General features: G+C 45.1%; 1 pseudogene; it reads left to right on the top strand.

Moving 5' to 3' along the window:
- The first annotated feature begins 386 nt into the window (after positions 1-386).
- On the top strand, positions 387-12,273 carry LOC123159022 (uncharacterized; annotated as a pseudogene).

Below are 12,273 nucleotides of genomic sequence, written 5' to 3'. Positions count from 1 at the left end.
AACATTCCTGGGACAGGGCAATTCGGCGCCCGAGCCCAGCTGAGCCCGATATCATCGCCTTCCATTCGTAGCTTGGGATCCGTGAAAAGCGGACTGTCAGCACTATGCAAGTCATTTAGAAATTGGGCGACGACGCGGTATACAGACAGAACAGTACGTCATACGTGGGACCGAGGGAAACGGAAGGGGTGACGGATCCATGCGTGTGGTCTGGTCCGTGGACCAGAACGTTGATGAATTTCCCGATCCGTGTTCCAGCCCAGCGCGGTGTAGTTGATTCTGGAAGATGGTCTGCTTCTCCCGCCCCCCGTCTATAGAGAAGTAGAGAGACGGGGGGGAAATCCTGCGGCGGCACGCGACCTTCGCTGGCGGTGTCCAGGCAGGAGATGGAGGTATCTGGGATGGAGGTCCTACTCGACGGTGTCCACATGTTAGTTGGACCAGATCTACGTTTCGTGTTAGCAATTTTGGTTATATGGCGATTGACTGGGCATGGCTGCCGCCGCCATATCTTTCTTAGATTTTCATTGCGTGAGGAGTTTGCCGATAGTCATGAGCAGCCAGATCCGGTCCCTCTTGCGTTGTTAGCGAGTCCCGTAGTTGGAGGTGCGGCTCCACCGGATTCGAATGTGGGGTCTAGGTGTGCTCAACATATCGTCGGCGACGTCAATAGCAGGACGCGAGCTAGGATGCGGCAGTGGCGTGACTCTTCACCGACAAGGTCTGCTCAGTGGATTGACCGTATCAACCCACAGGCACCTGGATGGACTAAAAAGGTATGAAAAATGATTTTTTGCATTGTTTTGTGAATTCTGTTCATGTGTGAATTCAATCCACGGGTCATTTGCATTATTTAGCTGGATTCACACGAAATCTTCGTGGAACCAATGAAGTGAAAAAATGTCTGCTCTGGAGAATCTGAAAAAATGGGCGTCGAGTACCACCATTTATGCATTCCCCTTGTTCAGAAACTGAATGTTGGTTGAACTGAAACTATTGTGTACATAACTGATAAAATTTAAAACCTAGATAAAAGGAACTACCTTGGTGAATTTCAGGTTGAGGCTAGGGAGTGCACTGCCAGACCGGGCACCATGCCCTTCCCGAATGAGCGCTATGGAACTGTCTATTTGAAAGTACATAGAGGAACCAACCAAGAGTGTAATAAGGCTTGATCTAGGACTGGCTTTTGATTCTTTGGGTGAAGAGGTTGGACGCTTGGTAATTGAAATGACATCATACAATGTAACAGAGAAGGAGAAGATGAAGATGAAGGAAATATGCCCTAGAGGCAATAAAAAAGTTGTTATTTATATTTCCTTATATCATGATAAATGTTTATTATTCATGCTAGAATTGTATTAACCGGAAACTTAGTACATGTGTGAATACATAGACAAACAGCGTGTCACTAGTATGCCTCTACTTGACTAGCTCGTTGAATCGAAGATGGTTAAGTTTCCTAGCCATAGACATGAGTTGTCATTTGATTAACGGGATCACATCATTAGAGAATGATGTGATTGACTTGACCCATTCCGTTAGCTTAGCACTTGATCGTTTAGTATATTGTTATTGCTTTCTTCATGACTTATACATGTTCCTATGACTATGAGATTATGCAACTCCCGAATACCAGAGGAACACTTTGTGTGCTACCAAACATCACAACATAACTGGGTGATTATAAAGGTGCTCTAAAGGTGTCTCCGTTGGTACTTGTTGACTTGGCATAGGTCGAAATTAGGATTTGTCACTCCGATTGTCGGAGAGGTATCTCTGGGTCCTCTCGGTAATGCACATCACTATAAGCCTTGCAAGCAATGTGACTAATGAGTTAGTTGCGGGATGATGCATTACGGAACGAGTAAAGGGACTTGCCGGTAACAAGATTGAACTAGGTATTGAGATACCGACGATCGAATCTCGGGCAAGTAACATACCAATGACAAAGGGAACAACGTATGTCGTTATGTGGTTTGACCGATAAAGGTCTTCGTAGAATATGTGGGAGCCAATATGAACATCCGCTATTGGTCATTGACCAGAGACGTGTCTCGGTCATGTCTACATAGTTCTCGAACCCGTAGGGTCCGCACGCTTAACGTTCGGTGACGAACGTTATTATGAGTTTATGTGTTTTGATGTACCGAAGATAGTTCGGAGTCCCGGATGTGATCACGGACATGACGAGGAGTCTCGAAATGGTTGAGACAAAAAGATTGATATATTGGACGGCTATATTCGGACACCCGAAGTGTTCCGGGTGATTTCGAAGAAAAACAGAGTGCCGGAGGGTTACCGGAACCCCCCCGGGAGAACTAATGGGCCACATGGGCCTTAGTGGAGAGAGAGAGGGCCGGCCAGGGCAGGCCGCGTGCCCCCTCCCCCTCTGGTCCGAATTGGACTAGGGAAGGGGGGCGGCGCCCCCCTTTCCTTCTCCCTCTCCTCCTTCCTTTCCCCCTCCTAGTAGGAGTAGGAAGGGGAGTCCTACTCCTACTAGGAGGAGGCCTCCTCCTCTCCTGGCGCGCCCCAAGGGCAGGCCGGCCTCCCCCCTTGCTCCTTTATATACGGGGGCAGGGGGCACCCTAGGACACACAAGTTGATTGTTTCCAGCCATGTGCAGTGCCCCCCTCCACCATAATCCACCGCGGTCATATCATCGTAGTGCTTAGGCGAAGCCCTGCGCCGATAGCTTCATCATCACCATCATCACGCCGTCGTGCTGACGAAGCTCTCCCTCGACACTCTCCTAGATCGTGAGTTCGTCGGATGTCACCGAGCTGAACGTGTGCAGATCACGGAGGTGTCGTACTTTCGGTACTAGGATCGGTCGATCGTGAACACGTACGACTACATCAACCGCGTTGTCATAACGCTTCCGCTTACGATCTACGAGGGTACATGGACAACACTCTCCCCTCTTGTTGCTATGCATCACCATGATCTTGCGTGTGCGTAGGATTTTTTTTGAAATTACTACGTTCCCCAACAGTGGCATCCGAGCTAGGTTTATGCGTAGATGTTATATGCACGAGTAGAACACAAGTGAGTTGTGGGCGATAATAGTCATACTGCTTACCAGCATGTCATACTTTGATACGGCGGTATTGTTGGATGAAGCGGCCCTGACCGACATTACGCGTACGCTTACGCGAGACTGGTTCTACCGACGTGCTTTGCACACATGTGGTTGGCGGGTGTCAGTTTCTCCAACTTTAGTTGAATCGAGTGTGGCTATGCCCGGTCCTTGTTGAAGGTTAAAACAACACATACTTGATGAAAAATTGTTGTGGTTTTTGATGCGTAGGTAAGAACTGTTCTTGCTCAGCCCGTAGCAGCCATGTAAAACTTGCAACAACAAAGTAGAGGACGTCTAACTTGTTTTTGCAGGGCATGTTGTGATGTGATATGGTCAAGACATGATGCTAAATTTTATTGTATGAGATGATCATGTTTTGTAACGGAGTTATCGGCAACTGGCAGGAGCCATATGGTTGTCGCTTTATTGTATGAAATGCAATCGCCATGTAATTGCTTTACTTTATCACTAAGCGGTAGCGATAGTCGTAGAACCAATAGTTAGCGAGATGACAACGATGCTACGATGGAGATCAAGGTGTCGCGCCGGTGACGATGGTGATCATGACAGTGCTTTGGGGATGGAGATCAAAGGCACAAGATGATGATGGCCATATCATATCACTTATATTGATTGCATGTGATGTTTATCCTTTATGCATCTTATTTTGCTTAGTTCGACGGTAGCATTACAAGATGATCTCTCACTAAATTTCAAGGTACAAGTGTTCTCCCTGAGTATGCACCGTTGCGAAAGTTCGTCATGCCGAGACACCACGTGATGATCGGGTGTGATAAGCTCTACGTTCACATACAACGGGTGCAAGCCAGTTTTGCACACGCAGAATACTCGGGTTAAACTTGACGAGCCTAGCATATGCAGATATGGCCTCGGAACACTGAGACTGAAAGGTCGAGCGTGAATCATATAGTAGATATGATCAACATAGTGATGTTCACCATTGAAAACTACTCCATCTCACGTGATGATCGGACATGGTTTAGTTGATTTGGATCACGTGATCACTTAGATGATTAGAGGGATGTCTATCTAAGTGGGAGTTCTTAAGTAATTTGATTAATTGAACTTTAATTTATCATGAACTTAGTACCTGATAGTATTTTGCATGTCTATGTTATTGTAGATAGATGGTCCATGCTGTTGTTCTGTTGAATTTTAATGTGTTCCTAGAGAAAGCTAAGTTGAAAGATGATGGTAGCAACTACACGGACTGGGTCCGTAACTTGTGGATTATCCTCATTTCTGCACAGAAGAATTACGTCCTGGAAGCACCGCTAGGTGCCAAACCCGCTGCAGGAGCAACGCGAGATGTTATGAACGTCTGGCAGAGCAAAGCTGATGACTACTCGATAGTTCAGTGTGCCATGCTTTACGGCTTAGAACCGGGACTTCAACGACGTTTTGAACGTCATGGAGCATATGAGATGTTCTAGGAGTTGAAGTTAATATTTCAAGCAAATGCCCAGATTGAGAGATATGAAGTCTCCAATAAGTTCTACAGCTGCAAGATGGAGGAGAACAGTTCTGTCAGTGAACATATACTCAAAATGTCTGGGTATAATAATCAGTTGATTCAACTGGGAGTTAATCTTCCTGATGATAGTGTCATTGACAGAATTCTTCAATCACTGCCACCAAGCTACAAGAGCTTCGTGATGAACTATAACATGCAAGGGATGGATAAGACAATTCCCGAGCTCTTCGCAATGCTAAAGGCTGCGGAGGTGGAAATCAAGAAGGAGCATCAAGTGTTGATGGTCAACAAGACCACGAGTTTCAAGAAAAAGGGTAAAGGGAAGAAGGAGAACTTCAAGAAGAACGGCAAGCAAGTTGCTGCTCAAGTGAAGAAGCCCAAGTCTGGACCTAAGCCTGAGACTGGGTGCTTCTACTGCAAAGGGACTGGTCACTGGAAGCGGAATTGCCCCAAGTATTTGGCGGATAAGAAGGATGGCAAGGTGAACAAAGGTATATGTGATATACATGTTATTGATGTGTACCTTACTAATGCTCGCAGTAGCTCCTGGGTATTTGATACTGGTTCTGTTGCTAATATTTGCAACTCGAAACAGGGACTATGGATTAAGCGAAGATTGGCTAAGGACAAGGTGACGATGCGTGTGGGAAATGGTTCCAAAGTTGATGTGATCGCGGTCGGCACGCTACCTCTACATCTACCTTCGGGATTAGTTTTAGACCTGAATAATTGTTATTTGGTGCCAGCGTTAAGCATGAACATTATATCTGGATCTTGTTTGATGCGAGACGGTTATTCATTTAAATCTGAGAATAATGGTTGTTCTATTTATATGAGTAATATCTTTTATGGTCATGCACCCTTGAAGAGTGGTCTATTTTTATTGAATCTCGATAGTAGTGATACACATATTCATAATATTGAAGCCAAAAGATGCAGAGTTGATAATGATAGTGCAACTTATTTGTGGCACTGCCGTTTGGGTCATATTGGTGTAAAGCGCATGAAGAAACTCCATTCTGATGGACTTTTGGAATCACTTGATTATGAATCACTTGGTACTTGCGAACCATGCCTCATGGGCAAGATGACTAAAACTCTGTTCTCCGGAACAATGGAGCGAGCAACAGATTTGTTGGAAATCATACATACTGATGTATGTGGTCCGATGAATGTTGAGGCACGCGGCGGGTATCGTTATTTTCTCACCTTCACAGATGATTTGAGCAGATATGGGTATATCTACTTGATGAAGCATAAGTCTGAAACATTTGAAAAGTTCAAAGAATTTCAGAGTGAAGTGGAAAATCATCGTAACAAGAAAATAAAGTTTCTACGATCTGATCATGGAGGAGAATATTTGAGTTACGAGTTTGGTCTTCATTTGAAACAATGCGGAATAGTTTCGCAACTCACGCCACCCGGAACACCACCGTGTAATGGTGTGTCCGAACGTCGTAATCATACTTTACTAGATATGGTGCGATCTATGATGTCTCTTACTGATTTACCGCTATCGTTTTGGAGTTATGCTTTAGAGATGGCTGCATTCACGTTAAATAGGGCACCATCTAAATCCGTTGAGACGACACCTTATGAACTGTGGTTTGCCAAGAAACCAAAGTTGTCATTTCTTAAAGTTTAGGGCTGCGATGCTTATGTGAAAAAGCTTCAACCTGATAAGCTCGAACCCAAATCGAAGAAATGTGTCTTCATAGGATACCCAAAGGAGACTATTGGGTACACCTTCTATCACAGATCCGAAGGCAAGACATTCGTTGCTAAGAATGGATCCTTTCTAGAGAAGGAGTTTCTCTCGAAAGAAGTGAGTGGGAGGAAAGTAGAACTTGATGAGGTAACTATACCTGCTCACTTATTGGAAAGTAGTTCATCATAGAAATCTGTTCCTGTGACTCCTACACCAATTAGTGAGGAAGCTAATGATGATGATCATGTAACTTCAGATCAAGTTACTGCCGAACCTCGTAGGTCAACCAGAGTAAGATCCGCACCAGAGTGGTACGGTAATCCTGTTCTGGAGGTCATGTTACTTGACCATGACGAACCTACGAACTATGAGGAAGCGATGATGAGCCCAGATTCCGCGAAATGGCTTGAGGCCATGAAATCTGAGATGGGATCCATGTATGAGAACAAAGTGTGGACTTTGGTTGACTTGCCCGATGATCGGCAATCCATCGAGAATAAATGGATCTTCAAGAAGAAGACTGACGCTGATGGTAATGTCACTGTCTACAAAGCTCGACTTGTTGCGAAAGGTTTTCGACAAGTTCAAGGAGTTGACTACGATGAAAACCTCTCGCCCGTAGCGATGCTTAAGTCCGTCCGAATCATGTTAGCAATTGCTGCATTTTATGATTATGAAATTTGCAAATGGATGTAAAGACTGCATTCCTGAATGGATTTCTGGAAGAGGAGTTGTATATGATGCAACCTGAAGGTTTTATCGATCCAAAGGATGATAATAAAGTGTGCAAGCTCCAACGATCCATTTATGGACTGGTGCAAGCATCTCGGAGTTGGAATAAACATTTTGATAGTGTGATCAAAGCATGTGGTTTTATACAGACTTTTGGAGAAGCCTGTATTTACAAGAAAGTGAGTGGGAGCTCTGTAGCATTTCTAATATCATATGTGGATGGCATATTGTTGATTGGAAATGATATAGAATTTCCGAATAGCATAAAATGATACTTGAACAAGAGTTTTTCAATGAAAGACCTCGGTGAAGCTGCTTATATATTGGGCATCAAGATCTATAGAGATAGATCAAGACGCTTAATTGGACTTTCACAAAGAACATACCTTGATAAAGTTTTGAAAAAGTTCAAAATGGATCAAGCAAAGAAAGGGTTCTTGCCTGTGTTACAAGATGTGAAGTTGAGTCAGACTCAATGCCCAACCACTACAGAAGATAGAGAGAAAATGAAAGGTGTTCCCTATGCTTCAGCCATAGGCTCTATCATGTATGCAATGTTGTGTACCACACCTGATGTGTGCCTTGCTATCAGTTTAGCAGGGAGGTACGAAAGTAATCCAGGAGTGGATCACTAGACAACGTTCAAGAACATCCTGAAATACCTGAAAAGGACTAAGGATATGTTTCTCGTTTATGGAGGTGACAAAGAGCTCGTCGTAAATGGTTACGTCGATGCAAGCTTTGACACTGGTCCAGATGACTCTAAGTCACAAACCGGATACATGTTTATATTGAACGGTGGAGCTGTCAGTTGGTGCAGTTCTAAGCAAAGCGTCGTGGCGGGATCTACGTGTGAAGCAGAGTACATAGCTGCTTCGTGCCATACCTAGTGCATCGGGTCCAATGAAAATCTTTTGTGACAATACTGGTGCCATTGCCTTGGCAAAGGAATCCAAATTTCATAAGAGAACCAAACACATCAAGAGATGCTTCAATTCCATCCGCGATCAAGTCAAGGAGGGAGACATAGAGATTTGCAAGATACATACGGATCTGATGTTGCAGACCTGTTGACTAAGCCTCTCTTACGAGGAAAACATGATCAGCACCAAGACTCCATGGGTGTTAGAACCATTACTGTGTAATCTAGATTATTGACTCTAGTGCAAGTGGGAGACTGAAGGAAATATGCCCTAGAGGCAATAAAAAAGTTGTTATTTATATTTCTTTATATCATGATAAATGTTTATTATTCATGCTAGAATTGTATTAACCGGAAACTTAGTACATGTGTGAATACATAGACAAATAGAGTGTCACCAGTATGCCTCTACTTGGCTAGCTCGTTGAATCAAAGATGGTTAAGTTTCCTAGCCATGGACATGAGTTGTCATTTGATTAACGGGATCACATCATTAGAGAATGATGTGATTGACTTGACCCATTCCGTTAGCTTAACACTTGATCGTTCAGTATATTGCTATTGCTTTCTTCATGACTTATACATGTTCCTATGACTATGAGATTATGCAACTCCCGAATACCGGAGGAACACTTTGTGTGCTACCAAACGTCACAACGTAACTGGGTGATTATAAAGGTGCTCTACAGGTGTCTCCGATGGTACTTGTTGAGTTGGCATAGATCGATATTAGGATTTGTCACTCCGATTGTCGGAGAGGTATCTCTGGGCCCTCTCGGTAACACACATCACTATAAGCCTTGCAAGCAATGTGACTAATGAGTTAGTTGCGGGATGATGCATTACGGAACGAGTAAAGAGACTTGCCGGTAACGAGATTGAACTAGGTATTGAGATACTGATGATCGAATCTCGGGCAAGTAACATACCAATGACAAAGGGAACAACGTATGTTGTTATGCGGTTTGACCGATAAATATCTTCGTAGAATATGTGGGAGCCAATATGAACATCCAGGTTCCGCTATTGGTTATTGACCGGAGATGTGTCTCGGTCATGTCTACATAGTTCTCGAACCCGTAGGGTCCGCACGCTTAACGTTCGTGGACGATCGGTATTATGAGTTTATGTGTTTTGATGTACCGAAGATAGTTCGGAGTCCCGGATGTGATCATGGACATGACGAGGAGTCTCGAAATGGTCGAGACATAAAGATTGATATATTGGACGGCTATATTCGGACACCCGAAGTGTTCCGGGTGATTTCGGAGAAAACCGGAGTGCCGGAGGTTTACCGGAACCCCCCCCCCCCGAGAACTAATGGGCCACATGGGCCTTAGTAGAGAGAGAGAGGGACGGCCAGGGAAGGCCGCGCGCCCCCTCCCCCTCTGGTCCGAATTGGACTAGGGAAGGGGGGCGGCGCCCCCCTTTCCTTCTCCTCTCCTTCTTCCTTTCCCCCCTCCTAGTAGGAGTAGGAAAGGGGAGTCCTACTCCTACTAGGAGGAGGACTCCTCCTCTCCTGGCGCGCCCCAAGGGCCGGCCAGCCTCCCCCTTGCTCCTTTATATACGGGGGCAGGGGGCACCCTAGGACACACAAGTTGATTGTTTCCAGCCGTGTGCGGTGCCCCCCTCCACTATAATCCACCTCGGTCATATCGTCGTAGTGCTTAGGCGAAGCCCTGCGCCAGTAGCTTCATCATCACCGTCATCACGACGTCGTGCTGACGAAGCTCTCCCTCGACACTTTGCTGGATCGTGAGTTCGTCAGACATCACCGAGCTGAACGTGTGCAGATCGCGGAGGTGATGTACTTTCGGTACTAGGATCGGTCGATCCTGAAGACGTACGACTACATCAACCGCGTTTTCATAACGCTTCCGCTTACGGTCTACGAGGGTACGCGGACGACACTCTCCCCTCTCGTTGATATGCATCACCATGATCTTGCATGTGCGTAGGATTTTTTTTGAAATTACTACGTTCCCCAACAGAAGACGTATGTCACCATTACAATAATGCGGCAAAAAGAGAGAAATGGAGCAGGGTTGAGTATGAGGGGAACATAAGCGAAGACCAAACAGAGTACACTTGTGAATATGGTCAACTCAAGCACACAAGGATGTTGTGCAGTCATATTCTTAGGTTAATTGCTACTCCCAAATTCATTATAAGTTGAAATTAACATATTTTCCATTGCATACGGAATTTATAAAGTTGTTCCGGTGGTTCAGGTCATGGAGATACTGCATGTGGAGGATATACCTGCTAAGCATATATTGAAGCGGTGGACCAAAGACGGAAGGGACATATGAAAGCACAAGTGCTCCCTGGGTGCTTTTGGTAATTAATGTCAACATATCTCTTGTTGGACTAATGTTTTCATCTAGTGTATTTCAGACAAGTTTGACAGATGGAGTGGCGTGGACAAGAGGATGTGGAACCCCTTCAAGATGCTAAGGACAAAGGATTGGCTCAAGCTCAAAAGCTCAAGACTCTACATTTTACTTTTAGTGATCCAAGATCACATTGAGTCCATAGGAAAGCCAATACTATTAAAAGGGGGTGAGGTGTTGTTTAATGGCTTACTTGCTCAAAGTGCTTAGTGATATGCTCCAAAACCCTCAACCACTTTCTCATATCCACATATGTCCCAAACCAAAAGTCAAACTCGGCCCGACCAAAACTTTCTATCCGGCGCCACCGAGTTCATTTGACATAGCCACTGCCACAAACCCTAATCAATTCGGTCTCACCGATGGAATCCCAGTCTCATCGAGATGGGCTTGCAAACTCTCTGATGCCTGTTGCATTTATTTCGGTCCCACCAAGATTTGTAATCGGTCTCATCGAGTTTGCTTGACCAACTCTCTGGTTAGCTCTTTACCAAAATTGGTCCCACCGAGTTTGTGTAATCGGTCAAACCGAGATGAGGTTTTACCCTAACCCTAGCACATCGGTCCCACCGAGTTGATAATATCGGTCCCACCGAAATTCCTAATGGTCACATTATGAACTGAATCAGTCTGACCGAGTTTTCTAATTCGGTCCCACCGAGTTTGGTGAATTGTGTGTAACGGTTAGATTTTGTGTGGAGGCTATATATACCCCTCCACCCACTCTTCATTCGTGAGGAGAGCCATCAGAACATGCCTACACTTCCAGCATACATTTTTTGAGAGAGAACCACCTACTCATGTGTTGAGGTCAAGATATTGCATTCCAACCATATGAATCTTGATCAGCCTTCTCCAACTTGCTTTCCACGCAAATCATCTTTCCACCAAATCCAAATCTGTGAGAGAGAGTTGAGTGTTGGGGAGACTATAATTTGAAGCACAAGAGCAAGGAGTTCATCATCAACACACCATCTATTACCTTTTGGAGAGTGGTGTCTCCTAGATTGGTTAGGTGTCACTTGGGAGCCTCCGTCAAGATTGTGGAGTTGAACCAAGGAGTTTGTACGGGCAAGGAGATCGCCTACTTCGTGAAGATCTACCCTAGTGAGGCAAGTCCTTCGTGGGCGATGGCCATGGTGGGACAGACAAGGTTGCTTCTTCGTGGACCCTTCGTGGGTGGAGCCCTCCGTGGACTCGCACAACCGTTACCCTTCGTGGGTTGAAGTCTCCATCAACGTGGATGTACAATAGCACCACCTATCGGAACCACGCCAAAAATCTCTGTGTCTCCAATTGCGTTTGCACACTCCAATCCCATCCCTTTACATTCTTGCAAAGTGCATGCTTTACTTTCCGCTGCTCATATACTCTTGTCATGCTTGCTTGATATGTATTGTGAATGTTTAAACTTGTGCTAAAACTCTACCTCGACTTGAAGAAAATGAAAACTGCAACTTTTTCTTGTTAAAAGTCTATTCACCCCCCTCTAGACACCTCTTCTCGATCCTTTCAACATACTTCCAGAGCATCTGGTTCAGTACCAGAGAGATAATTCAGTTAACCTGTCATTCACATGTAGGCACTCTACCCTTTACTTGAAATTGATGGAGGTGGTGAGGCTGGGTGACTGCAGTGCAGAAGCTTTCAATCACATATTTGGCGGTCTTGATGCTCTTTTGGTCAGCGGCGCACCTTTTGCAGAGAGAAGGGATGGCCTGGGGTTTGAGGACCGCATGGGTGAATTGGCTCCCGTTAATTTGCCTGGCAATGGAGAGATTGCATATGTTGGAGGCGAATATGTTGACAAAGGCATCAGTAATGGAAACTCTGGGAGTGTCAATGCTCTCCATGGCCTAACAGCTCCTGAGAAGCAAAGGGTGGTCGGTAGGCCGACAAATAGCAGGGATAAGGCCCCGTACCATACGAGGGTCTGAGTAA

The sequence above is a fragment of the Triticum aestivum genome, chromosome 1D (assembly GCF_018294505.1).
Source record: "Triticum aestivum cultivar Chinese Spring chromosome 1D, IWGSC CS RefSeq v2.1, whole genome shotgun sequence".
NCBI classification, from domain to species: Eukaryota; Viridiplantae; Streptophyta; class Magnoliopsida; order Poales; family Poaceae; genus Triticum; species Triticum aestivum.
Note: the sequence above shows the minus strand (reverse complement) of the source record. Positions and strands in the feature narration are given on the sequence as shown.